The sequence below is a fragment of the Anomalospiza imberbis genome, unplaced genomic scaffold (assembly GCF_031753505.1).
Source record: "Anomalospiza imberbis isolate Cuckoo-Finch-1a 21T00152 unplaced genomic scaffold, ASM3175350v1 scaffold_69, whole genome shotgun sequence".
Classification (NCBI taxonomy): Eukaryota; Metazoa; Chordata; class Aves; order Passeriformes; family Viduidae; genus Anomalospiza; species Anomalospiza imberbis.
Window position 1 is genome coordinate 546850 of NW_027100303.1, and position 20644 is coordinate 567493.

Sequence of the window (20644 nt, forward strand, 5' to 3'; positions counted from 1 at the left end):
TGCACTCCTGGCCTGTCAGAGCAAAGTCGCTGCTGGCAGAATTCTAAACTGTCCTTTCTTGTGTGATATATTCCGGCCATTGGTTTTTACCCTCGTGTTTCTTGTTCTCTCTCAGTGTCTGCAGGGCCTGCATTTCCTCCATTCGAACCGGGTGATCCACAGAGATCTGAAGAGCTCCAACATCCTTCTGGGAATGGACGGCTCTGTCAAGCTGGGTGGGTGTTCCTGGCCAGGCACGGCGCTCCCGGGGTGCGGCTGTGGGGCTCCTTCCCAGTGACGGCCAGAGCCCCACAAGGGCTGCTGGGGGCACTGCCCGGCCCCTGCTGCCAGCTGAGAGCGGCTGCCCCTGCAGAGAGCTCAGGAGATGAGCAGGCTGTCAGGGGTGCCTTTGCTCTGGGAATGGCCCTCCCAGAGGGGCAGGAGTTGGAATCTGAAGCTGCAAGGGAATCAGTAAAAGCAATTGTACGAAAGCTGAGGGTTACTTTAAGGGTCCAGTTCAGTTCCATCTTTCCTTGGCTACAGCCCTGAGGACTTTTCCAGCTGACTTCACTGCTGCATTCTCAGACTGAGAGCGGGGAGTCTTTGTGCTTGGTTTCCTCATTCCAGCTGCCTTTGACAGTGTTTGTTTCTGTCCTCAGCTGATTTTGGCCTCAGCGCTCAGCTCAGCCCTGAGCAGGACCAGCGCAGCTCCATGGTGGGCACTGCTCACTGGATGGCCCCAGAAGTTGTCACCAGTTCTCCTTACGGCCCCAAGGTGGACATCTGGTCCTTCGGCATTGTGACCATCGAGATGGTGGAAGGAGAACCTCCTTACTTCAGGGAAACGAGGGCCATGGTAAGAGGCCAATTCTCCAGTGGTTGCAGAGGCCTGTGAGCACAGGGTGACCGTGCACTGGGAGCAGCAGCTGGAGGTTTCTGGACATGGGGAAGGGAATTCTCAGAGGACTGGAGCCTCAACACAGACACATATTCTGCAGTCTCCAGACACAATCTGCTTTGGGATTTACGTTGTTGCAGTTCTTCTGGCTGTGAGGATGACCTGAAAATGTGAAGCAAGTGCACCAGCTCTTTACAATGGCTGTGGCAGCACCAGGGTTAGGGTTTTTTGGTTGGCATAGAAAAATGAGCTGTGAGCAGCATCTCTGCCAGGGAGGAAAGTGCCCCTGGAGCTAGAGCTGGGAAGCCGGGGTCGATGTGAGCACTTGTGGGTGGGAAGGAAGCTGGCAGAGCGCTGAGTTTGCTTTTCCTGAAGGCTCGCGCTCTGATCCGGCAGAACGGGACCCCGCAGCTGCAGGAGCCCAGGCGCCTGTCGGCTCTGCTGCGGGACTTCCTCGAGTGCAGCCTGGAGCCGGACGAGGAGCGGCGCTGGTCTGCCCAGGAGCTGCTGCAGGTGAATGCCAAGCGGCTGCAGGGGAAGCAGCAGCGCCAGGGAGGGGTTTTCTTGTGGGGCCCCCTCCGATGGTTTCCGGTCTCGCTGCTTTCCACACGCAAAGCAAGCAGAATCCTCGCCTGGTTTGGCTTGGCAGGGGCCTTTCGAGGTCATCTGCACCTGGGGCCCCACAGCGAGCAGGGCCATCTTCAAGCAGCTCAGGTGGCTCAGAGCCCTGCCTGACCTGAGCTTGGATGTTTCCAGGGAGGAGGCACCTCCCACATCTCTGGGCACCTTCTGTCAGTGCTTCCCCACTCTCCTGCTAAAAAAATTCTGCCTCAGATCTTATCTGAGCCTGCTTCCCTCTCCTGAGTTTCAGACCATTTCCCTTTGTCCTGTTGCAGCAGAGCCTGTGAGGAAGTTGACTCTGGAAAGTAACGGTTCATTTCTTTCTTTTTTCTCCTTTGGGCAGCACCCATTTTTATCATCAGCCAAGCCTCTCTCCAGCCTGACCCCTCTGATCACTGCAGCAAAGCAACTGAGGCAGCAGCAGAGGAGATGAAGCACTGGAGGACAGCGTTTAGTTACTGTAGTTAGTTAGGACAACTAGTTAGTTATGGTAGTTAGCAGTGCTAGTTGGTTAAGGTAGTTAGGACAGCCTGTTTGTTACGGTTCTTATGACAGCCTGTTTGTTATGGCACTTTTTTGAATAAAAACTCTCTTCAACCTCAACTCCCTTGAGTGTCCCTTCCTTCTCCCTGTGTGACTCAGCTGCCCGGAGCAATGTGAGGGGAGAGCGGGCCCAGCCTCACCCAGCGCTGAGCCCCAGCAGAGCCCTGGCAGAGCCCAGAGCAGCCTCAGCATCTGCAGAGTCAGCCTGGAAGGAGGCGCTTGGAGCCTTCTCGGCTGCACCCGACTCTTGGTTACAAACTGTGGGTGGTGGAAAATGCCACCGGCTCTGCAAGAGGGCAGAAGGGGCCCGGGGAAGGCCCAAGTGCTCCATGCAAGGGAAAAACCTGCCCTGGGTTTGTTATAAAGAACTATGTACTTGGTGGCTTTTGCTATTATGTCTTGACTTCTGCAACTTATTCCTAATCACAACATGAAAGATGAGCTGATTTTGATACACTACAGTTTGTAATCACTTTTAACTGCTTTTGCTGTCGTACAATTTGTCGGCTCTTTGTGGCCAGTGCTCTGTGCCCTGTGTCGCTCAAATCCTCAGAACATCATTCATGGATGATATTTTAGTTTGTGGACAGTGTGAAAAACATACATTATAGTTTTGGCTTTTGCAAAGTATTGAAGTGGATGCTACGTGTTGTGCATTAGAATGTTAACTTTTGCAGAAGTTGCTGCAGTTGTGAAATAATAACTAATGCTTTTATTTTTGTAACTAACTGACAAGAACAACTCAGAGATATTTGTGAAACAGCTAATGTTGATTTAAAGTACTTGTGGAAGTAGCTAAAACCGTCTGCATGGCCAGATAACATTTAAGGAACGGGTGTGATGAGGACCCCTGCCGCTGACCCTTCGACTGTCAATAACTGTTGCCTGCTGATGTGGAAACCCAGGGCACTGGGAATATTTCTCTGTCTGCTCTGGGGTGCCCTGACCCCCAGGGGAGCACTGACTTTGACCCTCGTTCATGGAGAAAACTTCCAAAGCCTCAAGGTAAACTAGAAACCACAAAAGTGTGAAAGAGATTGTAGAGAATTGTAGAGACTAGTGTAGTATTTCACATGGGTGAGACATTTAGGTTTTAGGATTTTTAGTATGTTATAGATGGATTCAAGATGGAGGATATAGGGTGTTGTCTTGAGTTCCCTTCTTCTTTCTTCTTCCTCTTTCTTCTTGCCTTTAGCTGGTATCTTGTAAATGGGTAGAAAAATCCACATGAAAAATCCGGGTCTTTAGGGCTCAGTTATTGGGTTAGAAAGGAAAATAATTTCGGTGTCCCTTCTTAACTGGGTAGCTTAGTTTTTGATTAGACTCAAAAGGCCTTGTAACAAGAGATTGTTGGTCATTTTTGTGCTGTTTTTCCTGCACGCAGAGTCTGGTGCAGACAGTGTGCTGAAGTTTTGATAAGGTAACAATAAACAGAAGCTGAAGACCAAAGAAGTCCAATGCGTCTCTCCTTCCTGACACAGAACTGCTCCAGGAGGGTCTCCCCTGCCAGGGGAGCCCCCAGGGAGTTGCCCAACTTGGGGCCTGCAGACTCACAGCTGAAACCAGGGATTAGGGGGCTGTTGTGAGGAAGTGACACACAACCCTCAGAACAACAATCAACGATTCCTGCACGTACTCTAGAAAGGCGGCTTGGGGCTCAAACCAACTTAAAGAGTTCCTGGAACAAGTAAACGAGTTCAAAGAAATCTTTCAATGTGTATAATCTTTATCAATATGTTTTTGAACAATAAAATGGAAAAAATAGATAAGAAGAGTTGCTATGGCTAACCAGTGTGCCTCTGGCCATTGCCAAACACCCACCACTGTTATTGATTTGTCTCTAATTATGCCTTCTTAAAGTTTTAAAAATTCTAAAGCATGAGGCTCATTTCTCACCAAACCCAAGGTACTCACCCCTTGCTTTCTTGCAAGCCATTGCCAATCCTCAATTTCATCTGGGTGGAGGAGAATGACGCTGCAATGAAAACAAGGAAAAGGAAGATGCACTGCTGTGGAGGCCCAGGAGCCTACCATCAGAATCTCAGTCCCTCAGCTCTGGAGGACTGGTCCCAAACAAGAATAGATTTCAAGGTTATGGGGAGAAGCTTGCTTCTCCCATAGATCTTTGCAGGCACATGCTGATTTCTGTAAAGTTATGTTACCCCATTGGCCCGTTGGCCTAATTACCCTAGTTCAACCCCTGTCACCTATTTTGGTTAGTCCCTAGAATGTTCTCCTCTCTCTGTCCCTCCACTGGCCCAAGTTTACTGCATTTCCCTGCCTCTGTTTCCCTATTAGCTGACACGACCCTTAACCCCTCCTTTGCACCATTTTCCCCCATATCCATTGGACCCTGACCCTCAGCTCCACCCTCATTACCCCATATAAAAACGCCCTGTGCCCTCAGCTTGCAGCCTGTCTTTGTCCCCGGAGCCTGTTCAGCTCTGTGCCCTGTTCCTGTTCCAATAAACCAGTTTGCTGGAGATCCTACAAAGACCCATCCTGCCTACTTTGTCAGCTTTATAAAGTCGCCGTGAGCTTCGGGCTCATCAGTGCCGGACGCTCCAAGGGCCTTGGTAGTGCCAGGACGCTACAGACTGCGACAGCCAGGCAGGTGAGGAGGAAGTCACTGCCCCTTTGCCCCTCTCTCCTGCTCCATCTCCCAGCCCAGCATCGCCCCTGGCTGCAGGACAACCTCGCTGCTGACGCCGTTCTGCCAGGGATGGATTGTGGGGATCTCCTTCCCCTTCCCTCTGGCACAGAGGCAAATCCCATCTTCTTCTCTGCCCTGCTTCCTCTCCTCATTCTCTCCTTTATCCATCTACGTCTTTTCCCATCTCCTTCCTCCCTCGTTCTTTCTTCTTCCTTCCTCTCCTGCCTTTCCCTTTCTCTTTCTCCCTGTCCCTAACTCTCCTTGTCCTTCCTGCCCCAGGCACTGAGCTGCGGACAGAGACCAGGGAGAACAAATCCCTGACACAGAACCTCGTGGAAGAGGCCATTTGGAATGGCTCCACGGCACAGGAATGCAGTGGGGAGGAAAAGCCCCAGAGGTCCCACACGAGGAGGGGCTGCAAACCCAGCCTGGGGAGCTGCAAGGAGGGAAAACCCTCCCTGTGCCGGGAAGGGTGTGGGGAATGGGAGAAGAGCTTCAGGCAGAGCTCAGCCTATTCCTGGTGCCTCCAAAGACAGTGGTGCTGGATGCAGAGATCCATGGGAATGCAGAGATCCCCTTGCAGATCCATGGGGCTGCAGAGATGCCCCTGCAGATCCATGGGGATGCAGAGGTCTCCCTGCATATCCATGGGTGTAATATATAATTTAAAATAACTTGTGCTCAGGACTAAAAAAAACCAGTATCTTTTTAAATGGAATCAAGTGACAGAAAGAACAATATATACAAGATGAATTCCTGTCTCAAAGGATGGTTACTCTGAAGGATTATTCCATCTAGAAGATAAGCATTGAACTGATAAGATGAATATTCATAGCCAGAACAAGATATTCGAGAGGATTGCCATCTAACGAGACTTCAGCAGAGTATTCCAGGAAAAGCTCTGCACAAGAAAACATGCATTAATATGTGGAAAGGGGCAAGACCGATGAGAGGGAACAGGAAGACCCCCCAGGAGTCCTACTACGTCTGAAAGCAATATAAATAAAACCCTGTGGAATCAGTACTTTGTGAACTGCCAGAGGTACGGGGCTGTATAGCCTGAAACCAGCTCCGATCGCCTGGCTCGGCGCTGTTTTGCTTGTGGCTTGTCCAATTTTTATTTGACTTGATTTAATAAATTCCTCTAATTATTAAATTGACTGATTCATTGATAACAGTGGGGCTGCAGAGATCCCCCTGCAGATCCATGGGGATGCAGAGATCCCCCTGCAGCCCCTGGAGGAGCCAGGCTGGAGCATGGGGACGCCTGAGAGGAGGCTGTGACCCCGTGGACAGAGGGGCCCCCGCTGGAGCAGCCTGTCCTGGAAGGACTGACCCCGTGGCACAGTGACCCACGCTGCAGCACTTGGAGGGGGGCTGTGCCCCAGGGGATGGACTCCGGTTGGAGAAGTTCCTGGAGAAGTCTCCGGTGGGAGAGACCGCAGGCTGCAGCAGGGGAACGACTCCTGTCCCTGGGCAGAGGGAGAAGCCACGGGGGATGAACTGAGCACGGCCCCATTCCCTGTCTCCTGCACTGCCGGGGGAGGAGGTGCAGCTGGAAGGAGGGAGGCGTGGGGAAAGCTGCATTCAAGGCTCTTCATTGACTTCTCATTATCCTGTTCTTGTCAGAACCCAGAATGTCCCTTGGACACTCTTGGATGTTCCGGGCCCAGGTCAGAAGCATTTGAGACCCTGGCATGCAGCTGGAAACCCCTGTGGCTTTGAATCTGACCCATGGAACAATTTACCAACCTTGCAGGAAGAACAAGAAATCACACAAGTTTAGATATTATAGTAGAAGTAGTCACAAAGTGAAAGGAAGAACTTTTGAGTGCTGTACAGGGGGGTTTTAGGCCTTGTACAGAGGGGTCTGAGTTTTGTACATGGGGGTCAGAAGTTCTAAGATGAAGGGACTTGGGCGTGCCCTGTCCTCCTTCTTTCTCCTTCCTAACCTCCATGTTCATGGCGATGTTGGCACTCACAGATTGGTTTAGAGTAGAAAGTCACCATTCAATATAGGTGATAGGCATTGGGGTAAAATCATAAACATTTAACACGTCATGGATGATATAAAAGATGGCACCAGGCCCCTGGGAGTCAGTGTGTGCCTTTGTCTGACCTGCTGAACGGACCGCAGCAGCTCAGGAAGAAAATCTTTTAGATAACACACAATAAATTACCTTGAGACAGGAGGACTGAAGACTACTGACTCTTTCTTTGAAGGCACAGGCTGGAGGAGAGATTTTTCCATCTTTCAGGGCCACCCCAATCTGGGGGTGAGCCCTGACACACAGTTTGTAACCAAGAGTCGGGTGCAGCCGAGAAGGCTCCAAGCGCCTCCTTCCAGGCTGACTCTGCAGATGCCGAGGCTGCTCTGGGCTCTGCCAGGGCTCTGCGGGGGCTCAGCTCTGGGCGAGGCTGGGCCCGCTCTCCCCTCACATTGCTCCGGGCAGCTGAGTCACACAGGGAGAAGGAAGGGACACGTCAAGGGAGTTGAGGTTTAAGAGAGTTTTTATTCAAAAAACTGCCATGCAAAACAGGCTGTCATAAGAGCCATAACAAACAGGCTGTCCTAACTACCTTAACCAACTAACACTACTAACTACCATAACTAACTAGCACTGCTAACTACCATAACTAACTAGTTGTCCTAACTCACTACTGTAACTAAAATCTGTCCTCCAGTGCTTCAGCTCCTCCGCTGCTGCCTCAGTTGCTTTGCTGCGATGATCAGAGGGGTCAGGCTGGAGAGAGGCTTGGCTGATGATAAAAATGGGTGCTGCCCAAAGGAGAAAAAAGAAAGAAATGAACCGTTACTTTCCAGAGTCAACTTCCTCACAGGCTCTGCTGCAACAGGACAAAGGGAAATGGTCTGAAACTCAGGAAAGGGAAGCAGGCTCAGATGAGATCTGAGGCAGAATTTTTTTAGCAGGAGAGTGGGGAAGCACTGACAGAAGGTGCCCAGAGATGTGGGAGGTGCCTCCTCCCTGGAAACATCCAAGCTCAGGTAAGGCAGGGCTCTGAGCCACCTGAGCTGCTTGAAGATGGCCCTGCTCGCTGTGGGGCCCCAGGTGCAGATGACCTCGAAAGGCCCCTGCCAAGCCAAACCAGGCGAGGATTCTGCTTGCTTTGCGTGTGGAAAGCAGCGAGACCGGAGACCATCGGAGGGGGCCCCACAAGAAAACCCCTCCCTGGCGCTGCTGCTTCCCCTGCAGCCGCTTGGCATTCACCTGCAGCAGCTCCTGGGCAGACCAGCGCCGCTCCTCGTCCGGCTCCAGGCTGCACTCGAGGAAGTCCCGCAGCAGAGCCGACAGGCGCCTGGGCTCCTGCAGCTGCGGGGTCCCGTTCTGCCAGATCAGAGCGCGAGCCTGCAGGAAAAGCAAACTCAGCGCTCTGCCAGCTTCCTTCCCACCCACAAGTGCTCACATCGACCCCGGCTTCCCAGCCCCAGCTCCAGGGGCACTTTCCTCCCTGGCAGAGATGCTGCTCACAGCTCATTTTTCTATGCCAACCAAAAAACCCTAACCCTGGTGCTGCCTCAGCCTTTGTAAAGAGCTGGTGCACTTGCTTCACATTTTCAGGTCATCCTCACAGCCAGAAGAACTGCAACAATGTAAATCCCAAAGCAGATTGTGTCTGGAGACTGCAGAATATGTGTCTGTGTTGAGGCTCCAGTCCTCTGGGAATTCCCTTCCCCATGTGCAGAAACCTCCAGCTGCTGCTCCCAGTGCAGGCTCACCCTGTGCTCACAGGCCTCTGCAACCATGGGAGAATTGGCCTCTTACCATGGCCCTCGTTTCCTTGAAGTAAGGAGGTTCTCCTTCCACCATCTCGATGGTCACAATGCCGAAGGACCAGATGTCCACCTTGGGGCCGTAAGGAGAACTGGTGACAACTTCTGGGGCCATCCAGTGAGCAGTGCCCACCATGGAGCTGCGCTGGTCCTGCTCAGGGCTGAGCTGAGCGCTGAGGCCAAAATCAGCTGAGGACAGAAACAAACACTGTCAAAGGCAGCTGGAATGAGGAAACCAAGCACAAAGACTCCCCGCTCTCAGTCTGAGAATGCAGCAGTGAAGTCAGCTGGAAAAGTCCTCAAGGCTGTAGCCAAGGAAAGATGGAACTGAACTGGACCCTTAAAGAAACCCTCAGCTTTCGTGCAGTCACTTTTACTGATTCCCTTGCAGCTTTAGATTCCAACTCCTGCCCCTCTGGGAGGGCCATTGCCAGAGCAAAGGCACCCCTGACAGCCTGCTCATCTCCTGAGCTCTCTGCAGGGGCAGCCGCTCTCAGCTGGCAGCAGGGGCCGGGCAGTGCCCCCAGCAGCCCTTGTGGGGCTCTGGCCGTCACTGGGAAGGAGCCCCACAGCCGCACCCCGGGAGCGCCGTGCCTGGCCAGGAACACCCACCCAGCTTGACAGAGCCGTCCATTCCCAGAAGGATGTTGGAGCTCTTCAGATCTCTGTGGATCACCCGGTTCGAATGGAGGAAATGCAGGCCCTGCAGACACTGAGAGAGAACAAGAAACACGAGGGTAAAAACCAATGGCCGGAATATATCACACAATAAAGGACAGTTTAGAATTCTGCCAGCAGCGACTTTGCTGTGACAGGCCAGGAGTGCAGTGCAGACAAGCTCCAGGCAAACGGTTCAGGGCAAAGCTGAGAACAGCACATCAAATCCAAAACAGACAGAGAGTGCCACAACAGCAGGAAAGAGAACAAGAACAGAGTAGAAGTGCAGTGCTGCTGGCAGGCCGTTCACTGCAGGGGCTCTTTCTTCTCCAGCTCATAAAAACAACAGAGAAACAAAGCCCTGAGCATGGAGCCACTCCTGCTCTCACGCCCTGCTGGGAAGGACGATCGTGTCCAAGGCATGGCAGTCACAGGCAGGATCCCTCACCTCCCGAATGACAGCTGCCATCTCTCCTTCAGCCATGCGTGTCTGTCTGACAACGTCCTGCAAAGTTCCTCCATCCATGTATTCCATCACCAGCCAGAGATCTCCATCGACAAGGAAGCTGGAAGAGGAAAGCAGTGGCATGGAGACCAATGTGCAGTGCTCAATTCCCCCATGGAAAAGCCTGGAGTGGAGTTTTGTTGCCAGGTCACTTGTCAGTGAGGACAGAATCCGATGGAGAGACATTCCTGCCAGGCTGCACAGCCCTTGGGATCTGCACAGTCTAAAGGAGGAGACCCCTGTGAGAAAGGAGAGGCCTGAGATGGCAAGCAGGTGAAAAATGCAGTTTAGCAAAGGCCCAGATCAATGTGGAACCACAACACTGGCCCCCAGCTGGTTCAGCTTCTGAACTCATCAGTTCCACCCTTCCCTGCAGAACAAGGCAACACAGCTCCCAGGGTTATCCAGGGGAGGAGGCCGGGCAGCTCTTGGGACAAAAGGGGTCAGAAAACCTTTCAGAAAGTCCCTTCAGAAACAGGCAAGGCCAGTGACAAATGGGCAAACGAGGCATTTCTGGGAACAAGAACCTGGTCTTCCTGGCATCTGCAGCAATGGGAAAGGGCTGGGAAGAAGAAGGCAAGGGAAATAATTTCTGCTGTGGTTTACCAGCACTTGTTGTAAGACACAGAAAACAGGGTCAACTTGAAGGGAAAACCAAACTAAAGCTACAAAAGCACACGGAGGGAGCGAACTGCCAGGCTGTTGTTTTGGGAAGAATCTGCTGGGTCAGGCATTTTCAAATCAGGCTACAGACTACGGATGCCAGGAAAGGTTAAGGCAGGGCCCGGGCACGGGATAAGGCCTGAGGCACTCACCTGTCCAAAGAGCTGACAATGTTGGGGTTCTTCTTGTCCTTCAGGAGCAGGAGCTCATTCACAGCTCGTTCCCTGTTCTGCCCTCTGAGACTCATTTTCTTTATGGCCACCTGAAGGGACATTGCAGACCTTTAACTGGAGGAGTCTGAAGGGGACAGCGCTCGGAGGTGGCCCTGGGGCCCCTGGAGCACTTGCTGGCCACGTGGAAAAGAGCCAGGTGTTTTGTCTGGGGGATGTGTCGCCGGCTCGAGGCCATCGAGGCCATCCTGCAGGGAACAAATGAGGCGTCCCCCGATGTCCTCAGGGACTTGGTGGCCAAGGCGGCCATGGCCGAGCGGCTGTGGGAGGCCAGTGCCCGCCTGGCCACGTGTCACCTGCTGGGGATACTTGGGGACATCTGCAGGCTCCTCGTGAAGCCCCCCGGTGGCCCCAGTTGCCGCACAGTGGCTGAGCGGAGCCAAAAAGCCATCGCGGACATCCCGAGGCTGCTGCAGGGACAGCGATGTCACCGCAGTGATGTCATCGGAGTGATGACATCATCGGGGACATCGCTGCTGTCACTTGTCCCCTCCCTGCGCAGGCTTTGAGACAAATTTGGGGAATTTTCTGGGAATTTTCACCGAAATTTCCCAGATGCTGATGGGAAGCATCAAGCAGCAAGACCCAAATGCTGATGGGAATTCCTGGGGTGACATCACTGGGGACACTTGGGGACATTCTGAGCACAATCAGAATGCTTTTGCATTTCTCTGTTGGCTTTTGCATTTCTCTGTTGGCTTTTGCAGGTTCCTATTGACCACGAGCATTTTGCTCTGCTGCTCAATACTGATTTTGATTATCGATAATTCCTTGCAGCTGCTCGCTGGCACAATAAAATCTCAGAGTTGGCACGGACAAGTCCAAGGCTGTGAGAGCTTTCTGCCAGGTTTTGGGAACCCTTGACTGTGAAAAACGCCAATCACTTGTTTTAAAATCTTCATTGTAATAAAATAGTCATAAAAACCGGAATAAAAGTGAGAGCAATGAGAATTTGGACAATCAGAGTTAGGACAATAAAGGACAATAAAAAGGAAAGAATTACAGACGTCAGGGTAGGTTTGGGCACTAAGCCACAAAAACATGCCTGGCTAACAAAGGGTTAACCCTTAAAAGCAATAGCCTGTTGCACATTCAAATATCTCACCCATGGTGCATAAATTCTTTTCAAACAAAGGGTGTTCTCTGCTTTTTGTCAGCTTTTTCCCCTCAACCCTGGTGGCTCATTACAGACAGAGGAGAGGTGTAAGAATGTTTGTCTTTTCCCAGAAGGAGGCAGTAACTCTTGCTGTTATCTCCCTGCGAAGAATTTCTTAATTATCCTACCCATTCCTTGAGCTAGTTACAAAAAATATCTTACATCGCATAGTTTCTATTTTGACATTATGTCATAACCCAAAACTGCATTTCTCACACTACTTCAAAAGGATTAATACAGTTCTACAAAATAACTGTGCAACACAGCACACAGAGTATCCAAGTTAATGTTTGCCAAGAGCCGATCATTCAATCTGCATTTTTCACACTGACAAATCCATTGCTCACATCCCTGGGCCCCCCCGGTCCCGGCGCTGCTCCCGGGGGTCCCGCGGCTCCGGGGGCTCAAAGGGGAGGGGGCGGAACCCCCGTGATGGGTGGGGGGCACAAAGGGGGGTCCGGGCCCGGTGCTCGGGGGGGTCGGTGCTCGAGGGGGGGTCGGGGGCACTGAAGGGGGTGCGGGTGCGGTTTTTGGGGGGTCCCGGTGCCCGGGGAGGGGGGGTCAGTGCTCAGCAGCGGGGGCTGCCTGGGGACCCCCCCGGGCCCCCCAAACCCCAGCCGGGTGTGAAAAACAAAGTTCACTCTTGGAGATCTGTAAAAGTTTGATAAGGGATAAAAAAGGGTTTTGGCGCTCGGCCAAAGAACCCGCCCTTAACTTAACCCTTCGTTCTCCGGATCCGGTTCCACTGCAGGGCTACAAACACATCCCTGAGTTTTGACATTATTCAAACACTCCCGGGAGCTTTGGATGTTCCAGGAACTCTTGTTTGGTTCTCACCTCTGACTTGTCTGCAGGACATTCTGCAGATTAAGTCAATACATTTGATTTCTTCTCGTGGTTCCATCCTGTTGTTTCAGAGCCCCTGATAAATTCATAAATGCTTCTCAGGTTTGTGTCACTGTTATCACCTGGTGAGGCTGGTCCACAGATGGGAGAAACAATGGAGTTGTTTTCCACCCGAGTCAGTCACACAGAAGCATTTTAACATTGCATAGTCTCTATTTCAATATTTGTTATTGATCTATTTCATATTCATCTATTTTTAATATTTGAAGGCCTAGGAGAGAATATCTATTTGTTACTCTAGCATTAAATTGGTTACACGGTGCACACATAAACGGATCGATTTTATTGTACCAGCGAGCAGCTACAAGGAATCATCAATAATCAATCTCAATATCAAGTACCAGAGCAAAGTCCTTGTGATCAATAGCAACGCGCAGAAGCCAGTGCAGAAATGCAGAAGCCAATTATTCCATTGTCATTCATAACCTGGCTCTGCTGCAGCCACAGCAGAAAGCTGCCTCTGCTGCAAGGCACCGAGGGGGTCATTCACCCCCTGACCCGCCCCCGCCTCCATGAGTGTCCCCAGAGCGTCCTCAGAGTGTCCCCAAGTGTCCCCAGTGACGTCACCCAGGAATTCCCATCAGCATTTGGGACAATTTCAATGAAACTTCCCAGAAAATTCCCCAAATTTGTCTCAAATCCCATGTGGGGAGGGGAGAGGGGACAAGTGACAGCAGCGATGTCCCTGATGATGTCACCATCCCCGATGACGTCACAGCGGTGACATCACTGTCCCTGCAGCAGCCTCGGGATGTCCTCTGTGAAAAATGCATATTTTATGATTGGCTTTTCACAAATATTAAATTGAATACTTGTGGCAAGCACATTTCTCTCTCTCAGGATTTTTATAAAGGTGCACAGAGAGAAGTGAAAGAGAAAACAATTTCTATTTCTGCTCCTTGTTTTCTCTTGTGCAATGTGTTTGGAGAGTTGTTTACCTGGAGCAAATGCCTGGTTGGATCACGGTGGATTGTTTGGGCCTGATGGCCAATGAGATCCACCTGTGTCTGGGCTCTGGAGAACAGGGTCACGAGTTGTGAGGGAGTTAGATATGACAGTTAGAGAAAGCAGCATGTAGTTTTTAGTATCCTCTTTTATATAGTATATTGATGTATCATAGCATAATTATAATAAAAAAATCATTCAACCTTCTGAAATAAGTCAGACATCATCGTTCTTCTCATTGGGTTCGCCGACATCTACAACAAATATTATATGTAATATATTGATTAGAAGTGCTGTATTAACATTTTGATAGAATGGTAAATGTAGTTTTGTAGTTAAAATGAAGCTTTAGTAGTTAAAATAGAAACTATGTATGTAGGTTTTTTTTAAAAATAATGAGATACTGGCTACGAGATAAGAGTCACAGAACACCCAAATCTTCCAGAAAAGAGGAATTTATGGGTTTCTTATCAGAAGAAGGTAATTTCTTCAGGCCTTGCTCAGACTGGAAGAGGTTGTGGGGATTAAAAGAAGGAGTTGACATATTCCAGAGAGAGTTACTAATTTTAAATAGAATGTATGCATAACCATGAGGTATGTATGAATATGCAACAGTGAATGGATCTTAAGAGTAATTCCTTTGTTCACAAAACATGCCTGTCCTAGCTTAAGTGCCCGAGAGCATCCAGATGTCCGTAATTCTTTGTTTTTTATTGTCCTGTAATTACACGAACTCTAAATTTTTATTACTCTAATCGTATTACTATTTTTATAACCATTTCATTATCATTAAACTTTTAAAAGTTGTAAAAACAAGTGACTGGCGTTTTTCCCGCTGCAGCACTTGGAGGGGGGCTGTGCCCCAGGGGATGGACTCCGGTTGGAGAAGTTCCTGGAGAAGTCTCCGGTGGGAGAGCCCGCAGGCTGCAGCAGGGGAACGACTCCTGTCCCTGGGCAGAGGGAGAAGCCACGGGGGATGAACTGAGCACGGCCCCATTCCCTGTCTCCTGCACTGCCGGGGGAGGAGGTGCAGCTGGAAGGAGGGAGGCGTGGGGAAAGCTGGATTCAAGGCTCTTCACTGACTTCTCATTGTCCTGCTCGGAGCTTTTGGAGTTTTGTGCCAGAAATCTCTCCCCTCCCCCACTCCCCCACAGGGCTTTGGGGCGGTTTTCCCTTTTTGGGGGAAATCAAAGCGATGCGCTGATGCTCCGAATTAGGGGGCAGGAGAAGTGGGGCTGATGGGCTTCCCGCAGAGCCGGAGCCAGCGAAGGCGAAGGCGCAGGGCCGGGAAAGCCGTGTCGGGAGGTGCGGAGCAGTTTGTTGGTGTTGCAGATGGATGCCGGCCCGGGCCCGGGCCCGTTCCAGGGCTGTTCCTCATCTCCGGCTTTGCCCTCCCACAGCCCGGGGGGCCCTGAGAGCGCGGGGCGAGGCTGTGCCGTGTGCAGAGCCCGCCCCTCGCTGCCATTGGCCGCTGCTGCCGTCAGTCGCGGTTCTGGCGCGCTGATTGGTGAGAGCGGGGCGAAGCACGGCCCCGCTGGCGGCCTGAGGGCGGCCCTGGCTCGGCAGCGGCGCCATTGGCGGAGCGTCTGTGCGGGCCCGGGAGCGGCGGCAGCGGCCGGAGCGCGGGGAGGCGGCATTGGCGGAGCTCGGAGGCGGCCCCGGCGCAGGTGGGAGCCGCGCCGGGTTCTGCGGGGGCTCGGGGCTCGCTGCGGGCGGAGGGGGCGGCAGGGGGCTCCGGCGGCTTGGCGGTGCCGTGTCCGGCCCGTGCCGGCCCTGGGCTGAGGGCGCTGCGGGAGCGGCTGCCCGCGGTCTCCTTCCCGCCGCTGCCTGGGCAGGAGCCGCTGCCGGAGCAGCGCTGGCTCGTCCCGGTTGCTGTGGCTGGGACAGAGGTGGCTGCCCCGTGGCCGGGACCGTGCGGGGAAATTCCCGTCGCCGGAGGTTTCTGTGGCCAGAGCAGACCGAGGAGTCCTGTCAAAGTGACTCGATTGCTGAGCAGAGGGAGAGGCCGTGGGGCATTTGCCATGCGGGCTCTGCCCTTGTTGTAGCACACTGCCTCCTTTGGATGCTCATTTTCCCGGCCGCATCTCCCTCTGCCTTTGCCCACTGGCTGAGGGACTTGGAAGGTTCAGACTTCCCGATCCGCCTGCTGCCTGTCCTCGTTCATATGCACCCCTCCTTGTGGATGACAGCCGATGTTCATGGCTCTGTTTGGTCTTTGTTCTTCGGGAAGTTGAGGAGTTTAGCGGGACTTTGAGCAGCTGTCCGGGTCCATTTGTAACATTTATTGGAACTGATGGTTTCTCCCGTTATTTCCTCATCTCCAAGTCGCTGGCCCTATCTCCAGGCAGATTCACTCATTGACTCTGTTTTGTTCTTCCCGGGTCCTCTTTGGTTTTGGGATTATTCTCGGTGCCCTCATTCCCTGTCCTTTTGTAGCCATTTCTGGATCAGGAGGCCTGGCTGCCACCTGCATCCCCTGGCTCAGCTGCTGGATGAGCTGCACTCCCAAGGTGTAGAGCATGGTAAAAAGATGAGAGTTGCTGTAGCACAGAAGAGGAGAAGCAGCATTCGTTTAACCCATGGTGTGCCAGGGAGCCACGAAACCGTGTCCCATTCCCATCCTTTCCATGTTTGGACCAATACATAAACTGCTCTCCTATTTCCTTTGTTATCTTTTTTCACTGCTTTTCCTTTGTCATCTCTTTGCCAACAGCAGTTGGAGTCATTTAGTTTTCCACAAACTCCTGTTTTTTCTGCTAACAGATAATGTGATCCCATCCCCTGGTGAAATGTTGTGTTCCTCATTTCAGTGGATGGGTCGGCAGGAAGGTCAGGAGCTGGAGGTGTCTGGTTGGTTCTTATTTCGAGGACATCTTGTAATCTAATGATGCCATTGAAATGATAAATGGGTGCTGTGTCTCCTGATATGAATTGGTTCGGGTTCCCAGGGGCAGGTCCACGGTGTTGTCGGATTTGTTCTGGTGGCCGTTCATCTTTTCCCCATTTTTGGGTGCTCCCTCCAGCCGGGGCTGCATCAATTGACCGCTTTTGTCTAATTACATCATCAAATACTTGAATTCCAACTGATTTCCCTGAACTTGTTATAGCAAAAACCCCAGTGCTCTGATACTCCCTGTGTAGCATAGACAGTGCCAGCACATGTTGGAGTGGGCACAGGGATGATCCCCCCTTATTTTAGTGAGGTTTTCACAGCATTCTCCATTTGCTGTTTCCCTTTGCAGCTTCACCCATTTCTGTTGCAGAGTCAGAGATCCTCACCATGGGCTCTGCCTTCAGCTGTGCAGATTCCATCTGTGCAGGCAGGCAGAGCTTGGGGTGAGGGGCAGAGGGAATCAGCCCAATTCCTGCCCCAGGCAAGAAGAGGCAGGTCCATTGTCCCCACTTTGCCCCAGCAGTGTTAATTTGCATTTCTAAAGCTCCTCTGCTGGCTGCCTGGAATGCAGCTTCTCTTCCAGAGCAGCCTCCAGCAGCCTCACATGTGGACCCCCACAACCTGCTGCTTTTTTAATTTTTTCCTTCAAATCATCTATTTACTGTTTATTAGTTAAAGGGTCACCTGTGAATCTTTTCTAGTTTTGGAAAATGCAGCCTAAAGGTGAATGTCGCAAAACCCAGAGCAAAATTTTGGTATCTCTCACACAGACATACACAAGAAAATCCCAAGGCAATTAAGTTTTTTCTTCGTCTCCTCGGAGTAAAAACTCATTCTCTCATCCCTGACCCAAACCTAACCGGCAATATAGAAGTAGGAAAATTACAAATAATGCTCTACTGCTATAAACTTTGCACTGAAAGTGCAGGAAAAAGAAAAACTCCACCAATGTGTTTAGTGTTAGAGTCAAGGCATTCCTTGATTCTGGCCAGGATGTGCAGCAGAAATCATTCCATCCCTACATAGCCCGGGTGTGCAGAGAAAATCGTTCCATGACACGTGGGTTTGACTGGATTTTCCCCAAACTTGATACAGTCTGAACCAATCTAAATCCATTGGTTTAATGTTCTGTAGTTTCAAGTTGTGCAGTTTTTAGTATTTGGGTTCCTATTGGACCCGGATTTCTTGGCTTCTGCTGTTCATCAGATCGGAACTGCTGGATTTCCTTCTCAGCTTTTTCCAGAGCAGGTGTCTCCAGCTCTGCCGGGGGCAGTGTCTGGGGTAGGTGTTGGTTGCTGTTTGCTGCTGGGCGTTATCTTTGTGGGAATCTTTTGGGCCATTCCCAGAGTGTTGAGATGTTAAATTCATCTCCATTGAGGGGTGGAACATCCCTTAAAAAAACCTTTACCATTTCTTTCCCCGAGGCCAAGGCAAACCAAGGCTGAGTAGGGAAATAAAATGTTAGAAATGTTCAAGTCTATGACCTGGTGTATTTTCCATCAATGCAATCCCAGGCAGGGCAGTGTGTGAGTGTGGCTGAGACCCAGAGTGGAATTGTGCCGTTGTCTTCGCCAGCAGCTGTGGCAGTGCAGGCCCAGAAAGCACTGAAGCTGCAGCAGTGGCAGCAAGGATTGGCCCCGGTGGCTGGAGATGCCAAAGGAGGGTGCCCAGGCAGAGGATTTGAGCAGAGGATGTGTGGGCAGGCCCAGGGGCTTGCCCCGCTGTGGAGCCCTGGCTGCTGCTGCGCTGCCTTCAGTGCAGGCTCCGTGGGGGCCTCCCATGCTCCTGCTGCAGGCGGGAAGTGCAAATCTCCGGGGCTTCAGAGCCCTGGAGCCCAGGCTGAGGGGTCCCCCCGTGCTCAGCTGTGCTGGGGGCTGTTTCTGGCCTCAGGGACACTTGGCATGGGCCACGCCACTTGGCCACCAGTGGTGCTGCTTTGGCCTCCTCAGGCAGGGCCCGATGTCCTGCTTGGATGTTGGGAACAGCAAAGTGCCAAGGCAGGCTCTGTGCCAGCCCAGCTTCCTGTGGGAGAGATTTCACAAGAGACAGGACTCTGGCCACTGAGTGCTTTAAATGTACATCCCTTATCCCCACCCTGCACTGGGTGGAGAATTACCAGGGTAAGGAATTCCCAAGATCAATTGCAAGGGAGAGAATTGAATATCTGCCCTGGGTCTGGCTCTTCTTCTTGCCAAAGCCAACGGCAAAAGCCGTACCCATGGCATCTTGGATTACAGCCCTGACTCCTTCCCAGGGGCTGTTTGGGTGGGCTCTCCCCTGGCCAGGAGGGCAATGCCTCTGCCAGGTGCTTGTGGCCGACCCCGTCCCCTGGGTGCTGGGGCCCCCTTGGGCCCTGGGGTTGATCCCTGAGGGGCTGTAAGAGCTGTGCCATGGCCTTTGCCTTCAGCTTGGCCTTCTGCTCATCCCTTCTTGCATTCAGCTGCTGTGCCTTTGTGCCCAAGTGCTCCAGGGCCTTCTTCTGCCGCTCCTGCAGCCCTGCTCACTGCCTGTGGGTGCTCATCCTCTGAGAGCTGCTGAGTTTTGTGCAAAATCTTTCCTTTCTCCAGCGACCCAAAGCAAATGCTTAATAGAAAATCCTGATCCTTCCATGTACAATCTACATTTCCCAGATGTGTCTTTGTTTTCCTCCTTGTGCTCAGGGTCCCCTCCCCAGCCCGTATCCCAGAGCCGGTCCCTGTCCTGCCGCAGTGTCCAAAGGCGGCCCCCCCGGCGGGCAGGGCCGGCAGATCCATGGGGCCTGGCAGCGGCCGGGGCGTCCCGCAGGCTCCTGGGGGCCGGGGGCCACTGCCGGCCCTGCCCGGGGCTGGTGGGGTCAGGCAGCGCCCAGCGCTGAGCCCCGGCTGCCCCACAGCCCCGGCCCGGCCCCGCAGCTCCCCACAGGCCCCCAGCCCGTGCTCCCGGTCCCGCACATCTGCGCCCGGTGCTGCCGCTGCCCACCACAGAGAAACCCCCTGACATCCTGACCTCCTTCTTTTCCTCTCCTGGAAACCCAGGATAGAAAGGATCTGGATCAGCTGGCAAATTCTGAGCATAGAACAGTGCTGAAAAACATCCCAGTCCTCTGTATTTTTCTCTTCATTCTTTTTCTGATCATCCTTTTTCTTACCACATAGATTCCTCCTGCTGCTTCTTGCCTTCACCACATTGCTGCACACTGCCCTTCACCCGATCCCTTCCCAGCACACCAACACCATCCATCCCCTGTTGTCCAAATCCCTTCTCCACTTCCCTTATTGCCCCCCTGGGTGTCCATGTCCTTAATTACCTCTGGGGGAATGTGCAAACTACCTCAACATTCTCCCAAAGGACCCTTCAGAGACATTTTGGGATCATCATCCCTTTGGCCAGGACCCCTGCCTGGCTTTCCTTTTTCTCCCCTCCCTGGGTGCCCTGCCATGTTCACTCCCCGAAGATCCCAGTGCACTCACTGCTGAGATTTTCAGTGCTCTCTCCCTGCTGACTCTTCACAGACCCCCCTGATGTGTCCCTCGTCTGTCTCCTGGTCACTCCCGGGTCCCCAATCGATCCCCAGTGCCGCCGCCAGCCAAGGGAGCCGATCACCCAAAGTGGGTGAGGCACCTTCAGCTGCACTCCCTGCCCGCCGCCCCGGACCGGTGGAAGGAATTCCGGATGAGCCCCAGGGTGTGCGGGAAAATTGACATCAGCAGAGGTTTCTGTCCACAAAGCAGTCAGAGGAGTCCTGTAAAAGTAATTTCATTTCTAGAAATGGGAGAGGCCATGGGACATTCCCCATGGGATCTCTGCAGTTGTTGGAGGACACAGCCTCCTTTTCATCCCAATTCTCCTGGCCACATCTCCCTCTCCCTTTCCCCACTGGCTGAAGTACTTGAGAGGTGCAGACTTCCCAATCCACCTAGTACATACTCCCTTCATATGCACCCCACTGTTGTATAGCAGACGATATTCCTGGTTCTGTCAAGTCTTTGTTGTTCTTCTGGAAGTTCATGAATTGAGCAGGACCTTGGCTGAGCAGCAGTCTGTGTCATCAATTGATAACATGTCCTGAAACCGATGGCTTCTCCTGTCACTTCCTTATGTACAGGTCCCTGGCCGTATCTCGGAGCAGATTCACAGCATCTGTTTGTAAAGACACTTTCCTCTTGTTCCTTTCATGGGGGTCCCCCGTTTTCGGGACATCCCCCCTGGAGCAGGGTGTCCCC

General features: G+C 52.3%; 1 pseudogene; it reads left to right on the forward strand.

The window, feature by feature from the left end:
• Positions 1-20644, forward strand: part of LOC137467576 (uncharacterized) — a 441429-nt pseudogene that overhangs the window by 396553 nt on the left and 24232 nt on the right.